The 23,467-nt window shown below is 42.3% G+C and overlaps 1 long non-coding RNA gene across 2 annotated transcripts in view; it reads left to right on the top strand.

Moving 5' to 3' along the window:
• The window catches only part of LOC123362692, a 68,962-nt gene extending 46,391 nt beyond the window's left edge, over positions 1–22,571 (top strand). For both annotated transcript variants that reach the window (XR_006576522.1, XR_006576521.1), the window contains exons 3-4: positions 4,307–4,380; positions 22,348–22,571. This is a non-coding gene — a long non-coding RNA (uncharacterized LOC123362692). The remainder of the gene's footprint in view (positions 1–4,306; positions 4,381–22,347) is intronic.
• Positions 22,572–23,467: the final 896 nt, after the last annotated feature.

Here is a 23,467-nt window from a genome sequence, read left to right as displayed (position 1 = left end):
ACTCCTGTGCTCCACATTTTTCCAGTGAAATAGCATGTGGCTGGCTGCTGCAGTACTGTGGCAATTAATACCTATATGGTTCTTGCAATGAAAACACAAAGAAAGAAAATGAGAGCACTGCAAAAGAAAAATGGTTACCTACTTTTTGTAACTGTTGTTCTTCGAGATGTGTTGCTCATATTCATTCCATTCTAGGTGTGCACGCGCCCAAGTGTGCGGTCATCGGAGATTTTGCCTTAGCAGTATCAGTAGGGTCAGATATGGTGCCCTCCGGTCATGCAGCGGTATATCAGGCGCCGCTGGCCCTATGCTCTCTCAGTTCCTTCTTATCGCCCGTGGTGGTTAGTCAGCGCGCCTTCCCCTGCTTGGCAAGGGACAGCAGTTCTTCTCAAATGAACTTTGTGCCTTGAGAAAAAATTTGAACATTTTTGAAAATACAGGTAACATCAAAGGTGAGATTAGCTGTCCCCACCTCTCATCCACAAACTGCAATAACTAACAATCATGAACCCAGGCCAATAGAAGAAAGCATGTCATGGAACACCAGGAAACATTTCTGACCAAGAACATGTCTCACCTTTTAGCTTTTCCCATTGTGAAGGGCAGACATAAAGAAGATTGTAGATTCCTTTTTCATAAGCACTCAAAATATGGACACTGGTCCGAAAGCCATTTGTTCCTCTTTGGTTAAGATACTAGAATGGAAAACTCAGTGGAACAGCCCCTACGCAGAAAGCGATTTTCAGTATTTTCTGAGACAGAAAAAACTCTAAACAGCACTTTTCTATTTCACATTCAGTACCAAGTTAAATCAGGAAATGATTTACAAAAAGACCCTACAATAAAGGCTGAAATATGCCATCAGGCTGTAAGTCTTTAACATCTATATTAGAAAAGGATATTTATGGATAGCTGAAGGATACGTTTGATAATGTTCCATTAAACAAGTGTGAATCAGCATGGATTTATAACAGATAAATCATACTTGACAAGCATGGTTACTTTTTCTTTTTAGTGAAATAAAGTTGCAATCTAGATAGAGGGGAAGAAATAGCTTTAAATATATGTGGATCTTCACAAAACTATTGACAATTTCACATGATGGATCATTGCATAATTTCTCCAAATATAAGTTATGAGTTAATAAAATGAAATCAGAGCTCTGGAATAAAAGGTATAACAGTTCTTTCATCCAGTCTCCACAGTATGACAAGTTTAAGTAAGTCCCTTCTATTATTCCTTTGAAGGTCACCCATTGTTAAGTGTGGCAAGAGCCATCACTTCTATTAGAAGACTGGGTTCCAAATGCTAGCCATCCATGTTTACTCTTGTATCTCTTTATGAATTCTGCTGATCATAGATAGAACTAGGAAAGCAAATCACTCAACAATCTTGACTAGATTATTTTTTCAGCTAAGCTATTTCCTAGCTGCCAAGTCTGCCCTGTGCTATCTATTATATCCCAAAGGGAAAGGTTTCTCCTACAGTTACTGGGCTTCCCACATTACCTTTAGCCAAAAAGTAATACTAGTCTGTAAGTCTGAAGGGAACTAAAAGGTTTCTAAAGAACGAATGAACATGAATATACAGTACACTGATAGAGCTTCTGATCAAGTAAAGCCCTTACAAACATTTCCATAGTAATTGAAAGCCTGCTGGCATCCAATTTTTTTCCAGTTAGTCCAATAAAAGAAACAGGACTATGTAGATAAAAACCTGTGCACAGTGCTGGATTTTAAAACTCACTGAACCTGGCTTTTTCATTGAGAGGAAAAACTAAACTTCATCTTTCACCTACTCCTGACATCCACACGAATGGATTGCTGCTCTGGTGGCTGGAGCTAACAATAAGCAATTGTTCATCAGTCTTCTCAGCCAATACGGTTACAGGCATTACTTTAAAAATTACACCCTTGTTTTCTGAAAATAAAGCAGGTGTGTGTGTGTGCATACACAAGTACATGTATATGTATGAGTATCCAAATAGATGTGTGTGTGCTGTGTATGAGATCTATATCTATATACAAACATTACAAGCATTTACTCATGCAATGTACTATATTCCATCCAGCTGACATTCAGATAGCACAAGGACCTGTGTCCCAGTTATGACTTGTGCACTGGGACCATAGGCAAAACAGCTTCCCAAAGGTGCTTGCACGTTCCCCTGATCTCCAAGAGGACCCATGAGAAGTCACATTAACACAGATCCAGTCAGCCACACAGCTGGTGTGGAGGGCTGTGGCCACTATCGCAGCACATAGACTGAAAGAGCTGCCACAGTGGGGCAGCCCTGTGTCTTGGCATTAGTTTGGAGGAGATGGATCTAACCTCCTCACTTGTCTCACATCCATCAAGGCAGCACCTTATTGCTCAGGCTTTATGCGGGTTGAGCGGATTTTGCCCTGGTTGAATATTCAGCAGTGAAGAGTGTAAGAACGAAACTTTTTATGAGGAATACATAATTCACACAAGCTGCTGTGAAAGCTGAGTGGTGAGGGAGTTGTGAAAGGTCTGTGCTGCACATAGAAACAAGGAACAGACAGAAGCATGCATAGTGGCAATAGAGGTAAGTGATTTATTAATGATGAACAATGGTGAACATTACCACTGAGTATAGTGAGACACAGATTTAGGGTGACCAGATGTCTCGATTTTATAGGGACAGTTCTGATATGTGGGGCTTTTTTTTATATGGGCTCCTATTACCCCTCACCCCCTGTCCTGATTTTTCACATTTGTTATCTGGTCACCCTACACAGATTAAACCCTCAAAGTACAAGTTGTGCCAAATTAAAGTTTCATGGTCTTAGCTAGGCTTTGGGACACGTTATGATCCTAGCTTTCAGGCATTCATAACTACTGTCAGTGTTCCCAGAGAGCAGCACTTAATACATCTTGAAAGACAACCCATCATTAGACAATTGGAAGGCATCATATCTAGCCTCCAATTACCTAGCCCCCATATACCTGGAGATCTCTAAGTCTAGCTGAGTGTGAAGGTATTTGTCTCCCCTAAGTAGTGAACAACATAAGTATAGCCAAACTGGGTCAGATCAATGGTTCAGCTAGCCCAGGATCCTGTCTTCTGACAGTGGGCAATGCCAGATGCTTCAGAGGGAATGAACAAAACAGGGCAATTTCTCAAGTGATCCATCCCCTGTTGTCCAGTCCCAGCTTCTGGGAGTCTGAGGCTTAGGGACATCCAGAGCATAGTATTGCGTCCCTGGTCATCTTGGCTAACAGCCATTGATAGCCTATCCTCCAGGAATTTATCTAATTCTTTTTTGAACCCAGTTATAGTTTTGGCAATGAGTTCCACAAGTTGACTGTGCATTGAGTAAAGAAGTACTACTTATATGTTTTTTAAACCTGCTGCTATTAATTTATTTGAGTGACCGCTGGTTCTTATGTTATGTGAATGGGTAAATAACACTTCCTTAGTCACTTTCTCCACACCATTCATGATTTTATAGACCTCTATCAGATCCCCAACTTAGTCATCTCTTGTGTAAGCTGAACAGTTCCAGTCTTTTTAAACTCTCCTCAGATGGAATACCCCAATCATTTTTGTTGTCCTTGTCTGTACTCTTTCCAAGTCTAATATTTTTTTTAAATGAGGCAACCACAACTGCACTCGGTATTCAAAGTGTGGACGTACCATGGATTTATATAGTGGCATTATATTTTCTGTCTTATTATCTATCCCTTACCTAATGATTCCCAACATTCTGTTAGCCTTTTTTTGACCACCGCTGCACATTGAGCAGATGTTTTCAGAGAACTATCCACATTGACCCCAAGATCTCTTTCTTGAGTGGTAACAGCTAATTTAGACCCCATCATTTTGTATGTATAGTTGGGGTTATGTTTTCCAGTGTGCATTACTTTGCATTTATTTTCCATAACTCACAAATTAAGCCCTTGTCTCATTCATTCATATGTGACATTCACCTTGAGAAGTCCACAAAGCAAGAGTTATTCTGCTCTAAACCTCACCCAGATGGAGCTGGGATCGGTTGGTGAGTTCTTTCCTGTTACATAATGGCCAAGTCTATTTACACAGATATCAAAAATGTGTAGTTCTATTTTTAATTCAAACTCCCTGAATACTGAGTGAAACCCAAACTGGCTTTGGGGCTTTTGATTTCACTGGGGTTTTTCTTTTTTACATAGCACAGGAAATGCACATGAACTTTCATGTTCAGATTGCTCTCCTACTTACTCAGACGTGTTTTACATTGACATTCTTTCCTAGCTGCCTTTACCCATTTACCTACATTATTCCTCTCCCTCTTCATCCTAGGAGTCCCTTCTGCTTTTTGAGGTCCACATGAAGATAACAGTCAAACACATGGCAATTCTGTCTCCTACATTATGGTTAGTGAACTTCTTCTTTCCCTGATTATGTTTCTTTGGAATCTGGGAGGGGTGGGGGGTGCCCCTGTCTGGTAGGTTGCTCCAAACACTTACAAACTTTGGAGAGGCAGACGGTCACCAAGGAATCACTCCAGCACACAGGTGCATCACAGAGCCTTTCTTAGCATGTACAGAATCCCAGTGATCTTCCTTGCAAAGAGCAGTAATTGGGAGTAGAACACAAATAGAGTCGTAGCATCTAAAGCCAGAAGGGGCCACTGGATCATCTAGTCTGACCTCCTGTGTACCACAGGGCACCAACACCCACCAGATGCATAAGAAAAACTCTATCATCATCAGTTACAAACAGTCCCAATTATCCCACCAGGCTTGGCTCTTTAGTCCCAGATTAAGGCACCTTCTTCCCTTGGGGGCAGTGGCTGATACTTACGTGCAGTACAAGATCACAGGCCACATGCTCAGGCTGTTCCCTGGGCCTGTCTCCCAGCCCCATCTCAGACTCTTGACCTGTGAGGTCCCTATGGCGGGAGCACATGCCCCGTCCTGCAGCGTGTGCAGTAGAACCTTCTCAAATCACATCCCCCATCTCCAATCAGAGGAGAGCTGGCAGCAGGAAGTAGGGGTGGGATTTCCTGCCAGCTCTCTAGCAAACGAGGGCTCTGTGAGGGTGGAGAGGCCAGGTGGAGATGGTGGTCTCCCAAGCCTGCCCATCCCCAGGCAGTCAGGGTTCCGCCGCAGCCCCAGACTTCACAGCATTGCTGCTGACCTGGGGAGTGGTGACTGTACAGAATCATTTCCTATGATCTTCAGGAGATATGCCGAAGAAATCAGACCACACAAATGCACTCGATTTTATTATTTTAAGGTGGCTATTTTATGAAATCTGTACACCACCTCATCCCTTAGTGACTTGATTCATGCCATCACAACTTCTGTTTAAAGGTCTAAGTTCCCGAAAGTCAACATGCTTAGTTGGATTCCTATGAAATTTGGTGTGCCAGAGGAGGGTGCAGGGCAGGGATAGTGAGCCAGTTTGGGGGTCACGTGAGCCAGGGGTTCTGGAAAAAATTGCCATTTGTCAAAAAATGTCTAGGTGGGGGTGTTTTTGTGCAGCGCTAGAGATCAAACTATTGATGAGCGGCGGGTCAAAATGGTCCCAGTCTGTCAGGTTTTACCCAAGATAGTGCACAGCACACATTAACGGCTCATGTCTTCACTTGTGTAGCTGTGCAGTCTGGAAGGATTGCAGTGTGCATGTGCCAATAAAGGAAAAAAAGCATGAGAGGATTTCTCTGCAGCCATTTGATGCCTGGGTAGTTTGAAGGTATGCATTGATGCCATTGACCTTGGTGGCCACCCCACCACTGACTCTACTAGTCTGAACCTCTGTACACCTGTGCAATAAAGATTTAAAAAATGCATGTTGATTGCTACAAGTTGTCTCTGTTATGATATAACATGTTTTTTATTTTATGGAGATGTTTCCTGTGAACACAGTGGAACAGTCAGCAGCCAGTCTAACCAACATTCTTGTTATACCAGGTGGAGATGAGCCAGAGACACAGAACTCTGGGCGAGGTGGAGGGAGACAGGGCCAGGGGTTGCTGCCAACCCCACAGTTGCTGAAATGTACACGCTCTTCCCTTCCTTTTTCAGCCTTCACTTTCACCCACAGGACTCCATCTAGCACTATTAAAGGAGAAAAGTGGGGATGGAGGAGAAAAAAGGTTTCCTGAATTTTCAAAATACTGTAAATTCCTTTATGTTGATTATTAGCTAAGGTACCCTGTAGATTCCCACAAATAAAGCTCTTATAGCAAGTGGTCTGGTTGGAAGATGGGCCGTTAGTTTTGTGTGATCTTTCCAAGATGAAGGCAGGGTCTTATAAAGTATTTGAGTGGTTTTTGACTTTCACTTGAGTTCAAAGCTACCTACAGTACTTGCTTTCAGAAACATTATCAACACACAAAAACTAAAGAGATCCATCAAAGCAAAGGGTTGTCTGAGAGATTTTTTATGTTTTTATATCACACAATCTAATTTGAAACACCTAGGGCCTACTTTCCTGTCACTTACACTAGTCATACTTTGATGTCACTGCAATAGGCCTGATTCTTCCAAACTAGTGCAAATCAGGAGTAAATCCACTAACAATAGTGGAGATACACTAGAGTAAAATTAGGCCCAGTGAGTTACTCCTGATTTACACCAGGCTCTATTTTTGCTGCTTTACTTTTTGTCATTAAAAAAGTTCTGAAATATTTTGCAACTTTCTATTCCTTCAGCATTTTCTGAGGGAGCCAAAAGAGCTGAAATTATAGTAAAAAGGGGCTCTGTCCTTTAACAAGACTCAAACTTCATAAACTTTGTTATTCTTACAGTACGTCCAGACTACCTGCTGGATCTGCGAGTAGCGATCAAGCTATTGGGGATCGATATATCGCGTCTCGTCTAGATGTGATATATCGATCCCTGAATGCACTCCCATCGACTCCGGAACTCCACCAGGGCGAGTGGTGGAAGAGGAGTCGACGGGGGAGCCACGGCCGTCAATCCCACACCGTGAGGACAGGAGGTAAGTTGAAATAAGATACGTCGACTTCAGCTACGCTATTCCCGTAGCTGAAGTTGTGTATCTTACATCGACACCCCTCCCCCTCAGTGTAAACCGGGCCTTAGAAAACATTGAATCCAGTATCCACAAGTACATTTCAGTTTTCCAAAACTTGTTTACCCTTAAGTTATAGTTAAATGTACAACAGTGATTAAACTGAATAAAGTCATGGAAAGTGTCATTCTTACATGGCACTGTGTATTCACTTTGCATTGTTTAATGTATTTCTCCTAGATCAGTTCAAGATGGCAGTAATATATTTCATATCAGTGTGCTAGTCTTACAGACAAAGGTAATGGAGGGTTTCATGGGGGAAGTAATGCAAAGTGATGAAGTAATCCCCCAGTTCTTACAAACTGCAGAGGAGTGGTGTCTGACATTCTTATAAAACAATTCTACAGTTTACCATACTCAAAGTCGCAGTTTGACAAGATACAGATTATGCTGGTTTTCAGTGTAAATCCCAGAACTGTGTATGCACAAGCAGGGATACTAAAGAGTCATTTCCATAAACCACAGATTAGTATTTAGTTATTGTTTAGATTGTAGCAGTGCTCACTATATGCTATGCAGTTTCCAGACACAGAGGAAAGAGAGAGAGGGTAAGTGACTTAAAAGCCTAAATACCATTTTTCAAAAGTGACTTAGGCTGCCTAGGTCTCACTGGGATTTAGGCTGCAAAGGGCCAGCTTTTCAGAGGTCTTTAGGTGCCAAAAGATCCAGATGGGAACCTAGTGGGATTTTTAGAAGTGCCTAAACATCTAACTCCTACTGATTTTCCCATCTGCTTAGGCATTTTTGAAAATCACAGTAGACATCTATTTGCATCTTAAAGTATCTAAATACCTACGAAAAGCTGGCCCTAAGAGCCTAAGGTGCTTTTGGAAATGGAACTTTAGGCTCCTAAATCACTTACGCACTTTTGAAAATTTTACCCGGAGTCCCTGTCCCCAGGAATGTGCAATCTAACGTATTCAGCACAAGCTCCATTTCTGCCCCATAATTTCTATATGGTTTTAAATGTAATCTCCATGCTCTGTCCAGATGTTACAGCTGAGAAGCCTGATATAGTTACGGAATACTGCTCCCTTTATCGCACACGAGAAGTTCACTCATTCCCATAGTGAACTGAATTTTTTTTTAAATGAAAAAATCAGCATTGACTGTTGAATCGAAGCAGTCGAGTTTTTAGACTACCTCTCCATTCAGATATACATAAGCTCAACTACACGTACAAGATGATGGCATCTAAATTCATTGTTACTACTCAAGAAAGAGTCATTGCGAATAGTTCTCTGAAAACGTCTGCTCGATATGCAGCAGCGGTGAAAAAAAAAGCTAACAATATTAGGGATAGATAATAAAACAGAAAATATTATAATGCCACTATATAAATCCATAATAGGCTCATACCTTGAATCCTGCGTGCAGTTCTGGTCGCCCCAGCTCAAAAAAAATATATTAGACTTGGAAAAAGTAAAGAGAAGGGGAACAAAAATGACTAGAAGTATGGAATAGCTTCCATATGAAGAGAGATTAAATAGACTGGGACTGGGTGGTTTAGAAAAGAGACAACAAAGGGGGAATACGATAGAGAGCTGTAAAATCACGAATGGTGTGAAGACAGTGACTAAAGAAGTGTTGTTCACCCCTTCACATAACATAAGAACCAGGGGTCACCCAATGAAATTAATAGTAGCAGGTCTAAAAAAAACATAACTTGTTGCCAGAAGTATAACTGGGTTAAAAAAAGAATTAGATAAATTCCTCAAGGATATGTCCATTTATGACTATTAACCAAGATGATCAGGGATACAACCCCAGGCTCTGGGTGTCCCTAAGCCTCTGACCACCAGAAGCTGGGACTGGATGACAGGGGATGGATCACTCGATAAATTGTACTGTTCTATTAATTCCCTCTGAAGTATCTGGCACTGGCCACTGTCAGGCGACAGAATACTTGGCTAGATGGACCATTGGTGTGACATAGTATGATCAGTCTTATGTTCTTATTCTTATGGAAATAGAAGCCAAAAGTAGCTGAGTCCTCATACTGAGTTCTTCAGATCATGTATGTCAATTTAATTGGCCCCCATACGATACCAATGAAGAGAAAAAACATTTCTAAGACATCTGATACAGTGGAGACCATTGAAAGCTGTTGCCCTTCACTAAGGGATTCTGCAGGAAATCAAAGGATTCCCCCATTGAACTCCACCACTTACAACCATCCTGTTGTAAAAGCCATAGCAGAGGGACTGAGAGCCAAGGAAATTTCCCTGCAATGCTCTCTCACAGCAGGAGGTCTGCGGAACAAAAGAAGAAGCAGAGAAAATGGCTTCCAGTCCCTAAAGTGTGATATATTCAAAACTGTGTTAAAATTGTGATCTATCACTTTAAGTTCCATGGGATTTTCCAGAACCTGCTTCTGTAGGGGTGTGTGTGATCAGAGTCAGTTCTGGAGAGAGCCAGCCTAGAAAAAGGTGTGGTGAGTTGTGCCTCTGTTTTTAGGGAGCAGCCTGCTTTGTCTCGCTCTGTTTTTGAGTTCCTGCGTACTTACTGTTCTGAATTCTAAGAATTAAAATAATGTTATGCGGCAACCTTCCAGCAAGAGTATTTGAATGTTTTTGTCTGATTCTCTGTTTGCATGCCATGCAACATAGCAGAAAGACCCAGGGAACTTGTGGGCTAAGAAAGCTGCAGCTCCATGCGCCATCCTCTCTGTGACAATGACTGCTCCCCTATCCCCAAGGCAGTTCTGAGTTAGGTTGTTGTAGGAGGAACAGCCAAAGCACAGAGTGGGACATTGTGGGGCTGCTGCTTCCTTTCCCAGCAGAAAGGACCCGTGCTACTCACTCTGCTTTATTTATCCCCCAACCCACCTCTCTGAGCAGAGTGCAGGCACATGGTGGTGATTAATGCTGCTTGGAGCCCGCTTGAATATCCTCTGGATCCTGCAAAATGTTCCCCTCGCATGCCCTTCCCAACTCAAACAGCCCTGGCCCCACTGACCTATGGCATGCTGTGAGCTGTGACTTTTCAGCTCCCCGCAACCCTGCCCCTGTTCTTTGGTTTTGCTGAATTTACTGGGCTAGCAGAGAGATGCTGGCGAGAATAATTTTTTCCCTGTAGGGAATTTTTTTAAATCTAACATTGTTGCAGAACTTCTACAACTTACTAAGAAAAGAGCAAAGCTCTCCATGTTCTCCCATTCCCAGAAAGGGCCTGTCCCTGCAAACAATTATGCTGAGTCCAATGTTTCCTATTGTTAGTAATCCTCGATGGGACTCCTTGATGTCGCAAGCAATATGCTTTGTAGTAAGTGCTGGCAGGGCTGGACTCAAAACCTAAACTATCTGATCTGACAAGCACACAGTAAACACATCTCTTCACTTGTTCCTGATCTCATCCTTAGTTGACAACCTGGTGGTTTAGCCCAGTGGATTTTGCGCTAAAATATTCCACCAAGATGCCAGCAATCCTGACAACAAGGAAAATCTGTTGTTATAACTCTTGGTAAAGTCCCAGCTCACCTTCTTTCCTCCCATCCCTGCAGCTTCCTAAACTCAACATTTGAAACCCTCTCTTATTTTTCATTTGGCCTGGATGCTATTTTTGAATTTGCTTCTCTCTCTCTCTGCTGCTTGGATTTACCACTATATTTATACATTGAATTGTGATTCTTATAGGTCAGCTAGTAACCACCATAAGCAGAAGTATCCAAATTAAATACAGGTGTGTTTCAACAAGGGAACACAATCTGATTCCAAAGGTGAAAGATCAGCTTTATTAACTAAGCCACCCATCTCCCTAGGAATATTACATGAATTAAAACCAGACTTCCTGGTGTTAGAAATGCGATTCCTGTCAGCAGTATAAATTATGCTTGAAAAGATTTTACTTGCTTTACTGCAAAATCTGAAATCGTTAAATTCTTCTAACCTTCTTATGCATTAAACAGTCACAAAAAGCTTTTTAATTAATGTGGACAATATCCCGTCTCCTACATGTGGCCCTAATCAGTTTCAGTTGAGCTGTCCCTTACGGACATAGAGGGGATAGTCAAGGATTTGCTGTATTTGATGATGAAAGTGAATACATCATTTTAAAAAAATGAGTGAGCCTCCTTTACATTTGCACATAGCAATGGGAAGATACAGCCATCTCTGAAAATTACTGCTACTATAAAGATTTTATTTGGAAGAATAAACACATGAATTGACGGTTCCTTTAAAGCTTAGAGGGGTCTTATATCCTAGATGGTTTACACTGCATTCATCCAATCATTATGTGCTGAAAGTCAAAACCAACAGCAGACCTCTGACGTAAATGGCCGGCAGACAATGCAGGGCTGAAAAAGCTGATGGCTAATTTACAGAAAAAAAAAGAGGAATAACCATATTTTACTAGACAGACCAAATTTGGGGAATGACTTGGAGTGGGAAGGAAGAACTGATCCCCTCCTGAAAGTGCTATAGTCTTAATTTTGTATAGAGGTAGCACTTTAGAAGAATTCCGTTGAGTGGGTTTGGACAGTATAGACCTGATCTGACTCCAGAGTAAATCAGAAGTAACTCCAGATCACTCAGTGAAGTTAAACTTGTATAAATGAATCCCTAATTATGTTTTCTCTATTGCTAAACAGCCCCATGAGCTTTTTACACTACAACCCTTAGTTGTGTACAACCTCCCCCTCTTCCATCCCCACCCATATATATGGGCATAGGAATGTCTAACATGGCTGTATCCATGTCATTTGGGGTTATGTTTTCTGTACTGGATTTGAGCAGTGTAGACCAGGACACTGTATTCTCATTACTGGCTACAAAAATGAGATTTCATGGGGCCGCACAAAAAGACAATTTTCAAGGTCACAGTACAAACAAGAAATGCTGACATTACTAGATGTTTGGAGCACTATGTAAAATCTTTGTCAGTGCAAACAAAAGGAAACTGTTATGAAAAGTACAGCACTGCGTCCCAGCCAAAGCTCCAAGAGTTTGTTTATGGTATAGCTAATGGCTCCATCCCACCCACGCAACTCATGCTGGCACCACTGGAGAAGAATATACTAGTTTTTTAATGAGAAATTCAGAGAGTCCCCTGATAAGAGAGCAATTATCTGAAGACAATATCATCATTTGTGGGAAGGCTTCCATCCTCCCTTATACCAGCGATACGAACATATTTTACTCTAGCCTAATGGTCTCCTTTCATCTAGACTATAGCTGGCTTTCACAATTGTTTCATTTAAAATGCTGCCACAACAATACCTTTTATTTGATTTCCCAAGAATTATATTTTTTAAGTTCATGTTGGGTCAGTAACTGGTGACTGGAACATGCTTTTAGTCACATGCCATGAACTGGACCAAGTCAAAGGCTTGAAATACTGACAATGTTCCCCTCTTGCCAATGCCACAGAATGTACCCTATCAGAGCGTATCAGTACTTTGCACCGGGTACAAAATACAAGGACTGTATGAGAGTGGCTGTAGTAGCTGTGGGGTCTCCTTCACTCTCATAGTATTTCACTATCTTCTTTACTTCCCTTACTCGTTTGCAGCACATTTTGTACCTCGTTATCCCAGGTCCAGAGGCAATACGATCATTATTAAGGCTGCGAGTTTGTCATGGCGATCATGGAAGTCACGGATTCTGTGACTTTCTGGGATCTCCAGGACTTCTGCAGCAGCCGGTGCAACTGGCCTGGGACCGCCTGAGCAGCTCAGGCAGCCACACCAGCCACAGCTAGGGCAGTCTTGGGCCACCGCTCCCCTCTCCCCCAGCAGGAGTTTGGGTGTGGGAGGGGGCTCAGGGCTGGGGGTTGGGGTGCAGAGGGGGTGAGGGCTCTGGGCAACACTTACCTCGGAGGGCTTCCCGGAAGTGGCGACATATCCCTCCCTCAGCTCCTAGACAGAGGCATGGTAAGGCGGCTCTGCACACTGCCTCCGCCTGCAGACACCACCCCCACAGATCCCACTGGCTGCAGTTCCCAGCCAATGGGAGCTGCAGAGCTGGCGCTCAGGGTGGAGGCAGCGTGCAGAGCCATCTGGCCACACCTCCACCTAGGAGCTGAGGGAGGGTCATGTCACCACTTCCAGGGAGCCACACGGAAGGGAGCCTGCCAGTCACACCAAGACCTCCTCCCCCACCCCATCACCAGCAGGGGTACCAGGCTTCTCTCCCCAGAGCACCTGCAGTGCCCTCTAGACTGCCCCCCAAGCACCTGTGGCACCCCTGGGCTTCCACCCCCAAAGATTTAGTAAGGGGTATATAGTACAAGTCATGTGATTTTTTGTTTATTGCCCGTGACCTGTCCATGACTTTTACTAAAAATACCCTTGACTAAAACAATGTCTTAATCATTATTCATGCAGCCACCCTGCTGTCTTAGTGCCTGATTACTGTGCTATGGTCCAAACTGGGGATCTGAGTTAGGATCCCCTCCTCAATTATGTGCCTCACTCTCAGCAGGAATATGGAAAATACTATAGAAAAATGCTCAGCCTTTGAGGTGACAGACTAACCTCCTCTGCCCAGTGCAAGGAGTGGCACTGAAAAGCTCAGAAAGGCTCCACCTCCAGCCCTCTTCACGCAGAGGAAGGGTTCCTATGACATGGGGCCTCCACGGCTAGAGAAGGCAGAAGGATCTTTGGGTTCTGAGAAGATGTTACTAAAATCCTGCTCTCCAGTGGTGGAAATGCTGACCATCCAGAATTTTATTGCTGCCTCTTCGCCTTTTGTGTTTGACCTTAACCAGTAAACTCTTCAGAGCAGGAATAATCCTTATTTCTCTTTGGAAAGTGTTGGCGCACCAGAAACAACGGCCTGTGTTTGTTATCTGCTATGTCCTGCTCTTGTTGTGATGATGAACTCAGTATGTATCCTGTTAACTGAGGTTGATTTTAACAACTGTCATTTCATTCTGTGAGAATGGTCGTCTCTTTAACCTATGTCCTTTAGGCCTCAGTCCTCCAAAGAGGACCAGGTGGGGAAACCTCTAAGTCCCACTAAAATCAATGGGTCTATTCTCATGTTTAAACTGAGCATGTGCTTAAATGCTTTGCCAGATCGAGGCCAGAGCACACAGGACTGGGCCTACATCAAGTATAGTCCTGCTGCAATGGAAACTTTCAGTCTATTTATTATGGTGAGGTAGTGCCATTCTTTTCCTATTTCAAATTATACAGAGCATAATCTTTAAATGGTCCAGTCTCATTCTGTTCAACTTAATTGTAGCTTTTGCCAGTCTTCAGCATAGCAGGATGGGGCCGTACACGGCCCCAAAATAACCCTGTTTATATTTATTTGCTGCTTCTTAACAAAAATCCCCACTATCAGAGCTTAATCTCTTCCAACGCTAAACAAAAACAGATTTCCCTGTATTTCTTCTCTTTTCCCTGTTTTCTAGATGCAACTGCCAAGTTCCATGTCACTATTTACAACAAACTATCCCACTATAGTCATTACTGTCCTTTTAAAAATAATTACTAGGAGGGTTTTAGAAAAGCCTGGGGGGAGGCAGGGAAGGGAGGAGAGAGGACTGTTGCTGTTTTGCAAAAGGGCAGAGTTAACATGAAGAACAAAAACAATGATATCAGGGTGAATAGTAATGATTAAAAAGGCTTTCAAAGCCACAGAATCAAAAGGCATGTGTAGCTGGAAAGCCTCTAGCTCCTCAAAGGGCCTGGGATCAGTCCAAGAGAATGGCAAACCAGTGAGAAGTTACATAAATTTTGCCATCAGTCTTCATTGTAAAAGACAACGGGGAAGTTCCTATTCTTTTAGCAGGGAGTCAGACTGTGGCCTGAACAAAGATGGTCAGACTCGGGAGCAGGCTGGCAAGGCACTTGACAAATATGCATAAATTAAGCCTCACCAAAGCCATTGGAGGTAGGTTTGATCTCTCTTTTCCTGGTAGGGAAAGTTCAGCACAGAGAATGACTTAGCCAGAGTCATGTATTAGGCCTGATTCTTCTCTTGCTAACTCTGGTGTAATTCCACTGGCTTCTGATTTACACCAGAGTGCATAAGAGGAGAATCAGGCCCAACAAATTCAGGGCAGAGCAGGGGACAGACCCACAACCGCCTTACTTATGTTCCTATTCCTTAGCCACACACCATGCGTCCGCTGTTTCATACAGGAGATAGGCCTGATTCTGATGTGACATCAGACTCAGTCAATCGAGTAACCCCTGCTTGAGTTACACCAGCGTCATGAGATCAGGATCAGGCCCACACTGTACAAATACACTCGAAACCCAACAGTGCAGAAGGAGTGGAAAGTTGATCACAGCGTGGGGCCTATTTTTAAAAAAAGGAGCCAAAGGAAACTGTGGGAATGACAGACCGCTGAGCCTCCCGTCAGTTCCTGAGAAACTGACTGAGAGTCTCCCTGAGAAAAGACTAGGACAGCATTGGGATATACATAGCCCAACAGGGTCAGCCCGGCACACAGCTTCTGGGCGAGAAAATCACGTAAGCCCTTCTAACCTGCTAGGCTTCTTTGAAGAAATTACTAGCACGGAGGGAGCTGCGTGACATGGAGAGACAGCGAGCAGGCACGTTGCTGCTGTTCTTCACCTACCTGCACCTGACTGGGACATTTATAAGCTTCCCTGCTGTTACTAGTATATAAACTGACTATAAAGATTAAGGGTCAGATCCTCAGCTGGTGTAAACTGGTGTAGCTCCACATGCCAACCCAGGCCAGCTGAGGCTCAAACCCTAAATCTTTTTATGGTCCATCTACCGCAGAGGCACAACATTTATTGGAGCAACCTGGTGCTCACGATGCTGTTCTGTTTGGGTTGTGCCCTCTGCACTGTAGCCGGAGAGTAATCCTGACAATGTATCTTGTGAAAGAGGGGCCTTTCACATCACAGCCTGCTTTTAGAAAGGGAATATTTATACTACAGCTGGGTGGAACATGCCAAAAAGGAGGATTTGCAATGAATTTGCTTCAGCCTTGTTGGCTCCCTTTTGGAGTTCACTTTTTGTAAGTTGTCGGACAAGCCAGCTGACTGGCCCAAATGTTTGTAGAAAGCAAATCACAAAATGAAATTCAGGGTCCGAATCAGAAAAGTTTCAATGCTCATACACATCTCTATAGTTCTCATTATTTAATTATGCCAGAAATCAGTGCAGCTAAGTTCACAAGCACTAAACAAATGTTCATTATTGCACCCAAACCAATAAATCACGGTAAAAAGTTTTGTGTGCCCACCCAAAAAGCTCTAGGTCCAACTCTGCCAGGCATTTACTGTGTTTTCTTTACCATTATTTGAAATATTTTGGGTGAGATATGTTGTACTAGAACTCACAGCACAGGGAGAGGGGATTAACAGAGCTTTAAGCCACCTTCGTACCCTCCTGATCTTGGGCTCCTCCAGGGGCTGAAGGGGCCCCCTGTATAAGTTCGACAGTCCTAAGGGGTCTGTCTACATTACAGCAGCCTTCCCAGGCTACTCTCTAGGCCACAACACTGGCCAATGTCCCAACAGCACTGCATACTGTGACACCATCCCTGACATACCTCTCCTGGTCCCAGCCCCATCCTGACACATGGCTTGCAGGGGAGTCCTCGGAGATCAGCCGTATTGCTGTCCCCACCAATACTTGCACCAGGGGGAAATCCTTCCCTGGATTGATACCGAGGCTTTTCAGGGCCCCTTTCTACCACTCCAGACACTTTACCCAGTGTAAAGGGGCTGAAGTTGTATTGAGGAGCTCACCCCTTATTATTCTGGGGATTTTTTTTTCACTTGAAGACCGCCCAGCCCAACTTCAGTTTGTAAGATGCTATAATGAGACATAATTCTGTGTTTATGACAATAGTCTGTTGTCCTGGAAATAAATACAATGTCACAAATGTAAAAGGATGGACTGTCAGTCTCTGTTGCCATTGTCTCTGAGGCGTCCAACAAGTTGTCCAATGAAACCAAAAGAGACAGACAAGACAAGGCAAAAAGCAGGTTAAAAAAAACCCCTAAACTTCTTCATACACGAGGTAAAGAAGCAAAAGAAGAGCACAAAATCAATTTGTTTCCCTTTAAGAATGGCATATGGTCACCTATATTATAACAGCAAAGGAGAAAGGAAACTGAATGATCTAGCCACACTATGAGGCTGGGACAATAAAATTGTACAGTTCATTCACAATGGGTTAATTTGACTGAGAAAAGTTGTCTCTCTGAATAGCTTTCCTGATGGCCTTGTGAGAATAAGGGACAGACAGAGTGGAGCCTTTATGGGGTTTTACCAGTTTGAAGCACACGAGGTAAAGAACCCTTATTGCATAACAAATACTAATTTGAAAGAAACCGTTTTACAGCCTGGCTGCAACCGCATCATACGTACTAAACCAGAATTTGATTTATTACTGCAGCTATGTAATTTTTACTAGTTACTTCCCAATTATCTATTTTGTTCCAGTTTCAAAGGCATTAATCTTTGTGTTTTATCCTTATTGTACATCAGCTAAACAGTCACTCAGTGAAAACATAGAGAAGGCAACAAAAGGATTTTTCATTCTGATTTTCCTGATGTGTGCTTGGTGGTGATACACAGTCTCACAAGACTCTAGCAATGACATGGAGGCCTGCCCAAAGCAATAGATACCAGCCAGGGCCAGCTCCAGGGGTTTTGCCGCCCCAAGCAGCCAAAAAAAAAAAAAGCCATGATCGCGATCCGCGGCAATTCGGCAGGAGGTCCTTCGCTCTGACCGAGAGTGAGGGAGCCTCCACCGAATTGCCGCCGAATAGCTGGACCTGCTGCCCTTCTCCGGAGTGGCTCCCCCAAGCACCTGCTTGCTAAGCTGGTGCCTGGAGCCGGCCCTGATACCAGCCCAACATAGAAGAATCAGAAAGCTGACATCCGGGAGATGTCTACCCTGCAATCGGAGGTGTGATTGCCACTTAGGTAGGCAGACCTGTGCTAACTTTAATCTAGCCTGTGAAGACGCAGTGGCATAATCTTCAGACATCCCAGAACCATGGAAATATATGCATGTGTCAGGGTCCATGCTGGTCTTCACTGCTATATTCAGCCTCACTAGCTAGACTGAAGCTAGTGTGGGCATGCCTACAAGAGCTGCAATCACACCTCCGACTGCAGTGTAGACATATCCTGAGTGACCGTAACAGGAATGAACTTCAAACGATTCTCAGCATGTGCTGTGCTATGATGTCTCTACACAAGGGTCAGACCTTTCGGATTATTATTTGTATAACAGTAGTGCCTAGGAGCCCAGTGGTGGACCAGGACCTCACTGTGCTAGGCGGTGCACCAACACTGAACACAAAGTCCCTGCCCCCAAAGAGCTTACAATAGATGTATGCTCGGATATCTTCATCAAGCACAGAACTGCAGGATTCCTCTATGTCAACAAAAATGCCCATCAAAACAAATATGGCTAGTTTGGGAGTTTATGCCCAAATACCATACATGTGTCTGGCTGTTAATAGAGTGAAACTACAGAAAAATCTAGTCAGACAAATAATTAGCTATTTCTTTGATTAAAAAAGAAAGCCTTGTGCCTTGCAGCAAAAATCCACGCCCTGACTCTCTAACTAATTGCAGTATGTAAATGAGGGGTTTAACGGGAGACCCATGTTGGAGCAGGCACTGGTTAGGACTGGACATTTTCAGCAACAACAGTGACATTTAATTGCATCAACTTAGAATGATTTAGCTGTTGGCAGTTCAAGGGAGCTGATCTCACCACAAGGAGCCTATCCAAAAGCTCAGTTCTAGAAGTGAATTTGGCATTCTATTCTACATAGGTTCTAATAATATGCTCATCCCCATAATAGCCAAGGGCTTTGCAGTTGTGCATTAAGCAACATGACGACATATCTGTCACATGTTGCTGTTCTCTCATCCTCACCCTGGAGGAAGAAGCATGTGCAATGGAGTGTCTTGTTTTGGCCGGGTATGTTATTGTTGGAGGTTTCACTGTGACAGAGGAGGAGAGTTGTTGACCATGGTCTTCATCCCAGAGCTTAAGTTTAGTTTCCTTGGTGATATAATGCACTCCAATGGCTCCCACTGCCTCAGTGTGTGTGTATATACCAGTTACTGATTATGTTCTTACAGGAATGCTGTCCTTGATCTCAAATAGGAGCATGAAAGAGCCCTAAAAGATTGTGTGTGTTTTTGTAAAATCAGAGCATTAAAGCAAGACATATTACACCACAGTTCTTCAACAAGTTCAGGGTTGTTGTATGATGTTATTCTATGGTACAACTGCTCATGCAGGTCTTCTCTCTTCTGATTACTTAAACATAGAGAAATTCTAAGTGTTATTTTAAAATATGTCCAGTAAGAAGGTATTAATTCACGTATTTCTATTCAAGGCATTCTATTCTACATAGGTGAGCAGGAAAACGCCAAACTTACCTAGTTTCAGGAACAATGGAGACCATATCATTATCCCAGCTTTTTCATAACACCCCCTCCCCCCCAATTAACCATTTTCATCTCAAGTATTTGCCAAAAATGCAGAGCAAGTTGTAGAAATGGATCACTTTTGTACACAAACACATGTACACAAACACACACACAAATATAATGTGAAGTCACACAGCTTTACTAGTTACTCATGGGTACCTTCTACCCACCTAAGGGATACATAATGTTGTTCCATTGCTTTCAAGAGAACTAACCCTAAAAGGTAGCACTTCCAGGAGTGAACAATACAGCTGGCAAAAAAATTTCTCTCTAAAATTGGGGTTTTAACAAAACTAATTTTTTTTCCATGGAAGTGTCCGCTTTCCACAGAAAATTTCAACCATTTATTGAAAAAACAAAATCCTGAAAACAGAAAAGTTTTCAGAGTTTCAGCCAAAAACTGACAAATGTCAATTTAAAAATGCCACTGTGGTTGTAGCAGTAGGTGTAGTTCAAGTGCTACATTTGCCCAATCTTCTCTATGGGTTGAGTTCCCCAGAAGGACTACATCTCCCATGATGCACTGCAGCCATGGACTCCCACGGTGCCTTGCATTGGTTAGCATTAGGGAAGACCATACTGCAGCATGGGAGATGTAGTCCAGGCAGGGGGGCTGGCCCACAGAAGAGAATGAGGGCATGAGGCATTTGAACTACACAACTCCTGCTATGCACCACTGTGGCACTTCTGAATCAACATTTTTCAGTTTTCAGTTTAAATTTTTTAGCTTTTGATTAAAAATGTGTGGTTTTGATTTTTTTGTGGTAAATTTTAATGAAAGCAATTTTATTTCCATTTTTGTCAAAACTTTCCATGAGAAAAATAAAATTTCAACCAGCTATAATGCCCAATACACTCACAGCAACCAATCAGTATTAAATGACATTATGACATTACTAATATACGGGGAGCTGAGTTCTAGCAGACTGAAGAAGAGGTTGGGAATCAGGAGACCAGGTTCTAATATTAGCTCTGTCACTGACTCACTAAAGTCAAAAGTCACTCAACTACTTTATGCCTCAGCTATTCTGTCTGTAAAGTGGAGACAATGATGTTTACCCTCACTGGTTAAAGTGCTTTGAGAGACTTAGATGAAAAGTGCTCAGATACTCTTGTGAGGAGGGCTATATAACTAGAAAGATTAGACCGAAGTGCAAAGATTACATTAGGTTAGATGAAATAGAAGTATTACTGGTTGTACTACTTTCAAGAGCAGGACTTCCTGAAGTGATGTCATTAGATAGGACAGTGGATCAGAGGCAAGTACAACAAAGGCCAGTAAAATATTAGGAATGACAAAAAATTCAGTAACTGTGTGAATGCCTGTGGACTGACAAAGGTAGAAGATTGCTGCCTATGGTAGCAAAATGCTAGATCCAGCCCCGGGCAAAACAGAACCTTGTTTGCCCTAAGTGTCTGCAGTTCACCCTGTCCAAAGTAGAAATATTCATAATAAGTCATTCTTAGTTTATTATACCATCAATTTATTTGAACCAGGAAGTTTTTAATGTCAACCCAATTTAATAGAGAGTATTTTGCAGCATATATTGTTGCAACATAGAGGTGAATAGCGGAACACATTTTTTCCAGACCATTTAATATTCTCCAGGGAGATATGATTTCATTTCAAACTGAACTACATTTCAATCCATAGGACATTTTTATTATCCATTTTGGACTAAGTAATTGACTCTTTTGGGAGCAGCTCCTTCAGTGTCTCAACAACAATTAGCCAGTGAAATATTGTAAGGCAAAGTGATAATCTGACGAGATATAGGCAAGTTTTCCTCTAGTTACTTAAAATAAAATCTCTTTGCTTTTACCCAATTATTTGGGTCTACTGAAACGTGGTATCAATATATTTAAATCAGTAACAATCCAGTGTCTATATCAGATAGGAAATACAGCAATATGTATGTGTGCAAATGGAACGAGTCGACAACAATATTTATTTCCTAGGTAGGTATACATTGAGCACTATGCAAAGCAGAAGTGGAAAATGTTATACCCATGGCATACGCACAGAGAAGTTAGCTAAAACCATTAAAATACTCTTGCTGGAAGGTTGAAACATAACACTACTTTAATACTTAGAATTCAGAATAACATACAAGAACCCTCAAAAAAGAAAGAGAAAGCAGGCTGCTCCCTAAAACAGAGAGGCACAACTCACCCCATCTTACTCTAGGCTGGCTGCCTGAAAATTGACTCTGATCACACTGTGCACACTTCCCTACAAAGCCCCCTAGCCTTCAAGCAGGATCAAGAAACTTAAGAGAATTTAAAGTGAAAGATCACAATTTTAACAAAGTTTTCAATATCCCCCAGAAAATGTTGTAGGCACTAAGCAGGCCCCTTTGACAACTGAGTCACATTGATTTACACGAGACTCCAGAGGGAACAATCATTCTATACAATCTGACCACCCTCAACTCTCTCTGAAGCCCAAGGATGCAAGATGATAATGCTCAGAACCTTGTAGGTTTGGGCCAGCATAGTAAGGCTGAAATATTTGTTTAATGCTTTACAATATAAAGTCATTGCATTGTTTTGAACCATCCCTGGAGAATACAGTGCTGATACTGTAGTGGTTGATGATGTGGTGTTGGCTGTTACGGATTGTGTTGCATGTGCTATTGAGGAAACAGGAGGCTGGTTCACCAGTATGCCTCGACCAGTTAAACCGGGGCTGCTTTGCAGTACTGGAACAGCACATACCAGAGAACTGGGCCCAGAATGTTCTGTGTACACTATACATTCCAGATTTTATTTAGATCCTTTCAGTACTTTGTTTTGAAAAAAGAATCTACTGCGCTATACTTAAATAGTGTAGGAAAGTTTGCCATTAATGACTAGTTAGGTTATTGATCAATGCTTCTTATTTTTATTCTGTTTTGTCAGATAAAGATGAACCTCCGTGCAGGAGTAATGCAGTCCAGTGGCACTTTTGAGAGATTAAACTGCCTTCTTCCTGAGAAATATCAGCAAAAATAATTTTAAAACTTTTGAACAGTAAAATGCATGCAATCTGGTTTGATTAATAGATTGTAAAGCCAGACGGGACCACTGGGATCATGTGATCTCCTGTAGTATAACACAGGCTACAGAACTGCCCTGAATTAATTCCTGTTTAAACTAGAGCATATCTTTTAGAAAACATCCAATCTTGAGTTAAAAATTGCCACTGATGGAAAATCTACAACCTTCGGTAAGTAGTTCCAATTATCAATTACTTTCACAGTTAAAAAATTTCCCTTTTTTTTCTCTGAAATTGACTAGCTTCAATTTCCAGCCATTGGATCTTGTTATACCTTTATCTGCTAGACTGTAGAAAACATGATCAAATATTTGTTCCCATGTAGGTACTTCCTGTGATCAAGTGAACTCTTAATCTTCTCTTTGTTAATTGGGTATGTAGATCTAAATAGATTGAGCACCATGCGTCTTTCACTATAAGGCATGTTTTCCTTAATCATTCTCATAACTCTTTTTTGAACGCTCTCCAATTTACCAACTTCCTTCTTGAATTGTGGACACCAAAAGTGGACACAATATTCCAGTAGTAGTCGCATTAGTGCCAAATGAGTAATATATGTTCTCTACTCATATTTGAGATTCCCATGTTCATACTTCCAAGCAGTGATGAGCTGCTAAAATCTTAACAACCGGTTCCCTATAAAAAGTTCTGATTTAAGGGATGTGCCACAGTATGTACTTTTTGTACCAATAGGGTTACCATATGTCCGTATTTTCCCGGGAGGAATTTTTAAAATTTATCACCCAGACAGCGATTTAAGAACCTAAAAGCCTGACATCTCTGGGAAAATACAGATGTATGTTAACCCTACCTAAAGTTTTTTTAAAAGATGGGCCTGAACTAGAAATGAGCTCCATTTCACATGTGTGGGTCCCTGCCATTCCCTTGGGGTGTGCTAGGGTGACCAGATGTCCCAATTTTATAGGGACAGTCTCAATTTTTGGGTCTTTTTCTTATATAGGCTCCTATATAAGAAATCCCCTC

Source organism: Mauremys mutica, chromosome 2, assembly GCF_020497125.1.
Source record: "Mauremys mutica isolate MM-2020 ecotype Southern chromosome 2, ASM2049712v1, whole genome shotgun sequence".
Classification (NCBI taxonomy): domain Eukaryota; kingdom Metazoa; phylum Chordata; order Testudines; family Geoemydidae; genus Mauremys; species Mauremys mutica.
The sequence above is the reverse complement of the archived record's forward strand: the minus strand, read 5'-3'. Positions and strand labels throughout refer to the sequence as shown.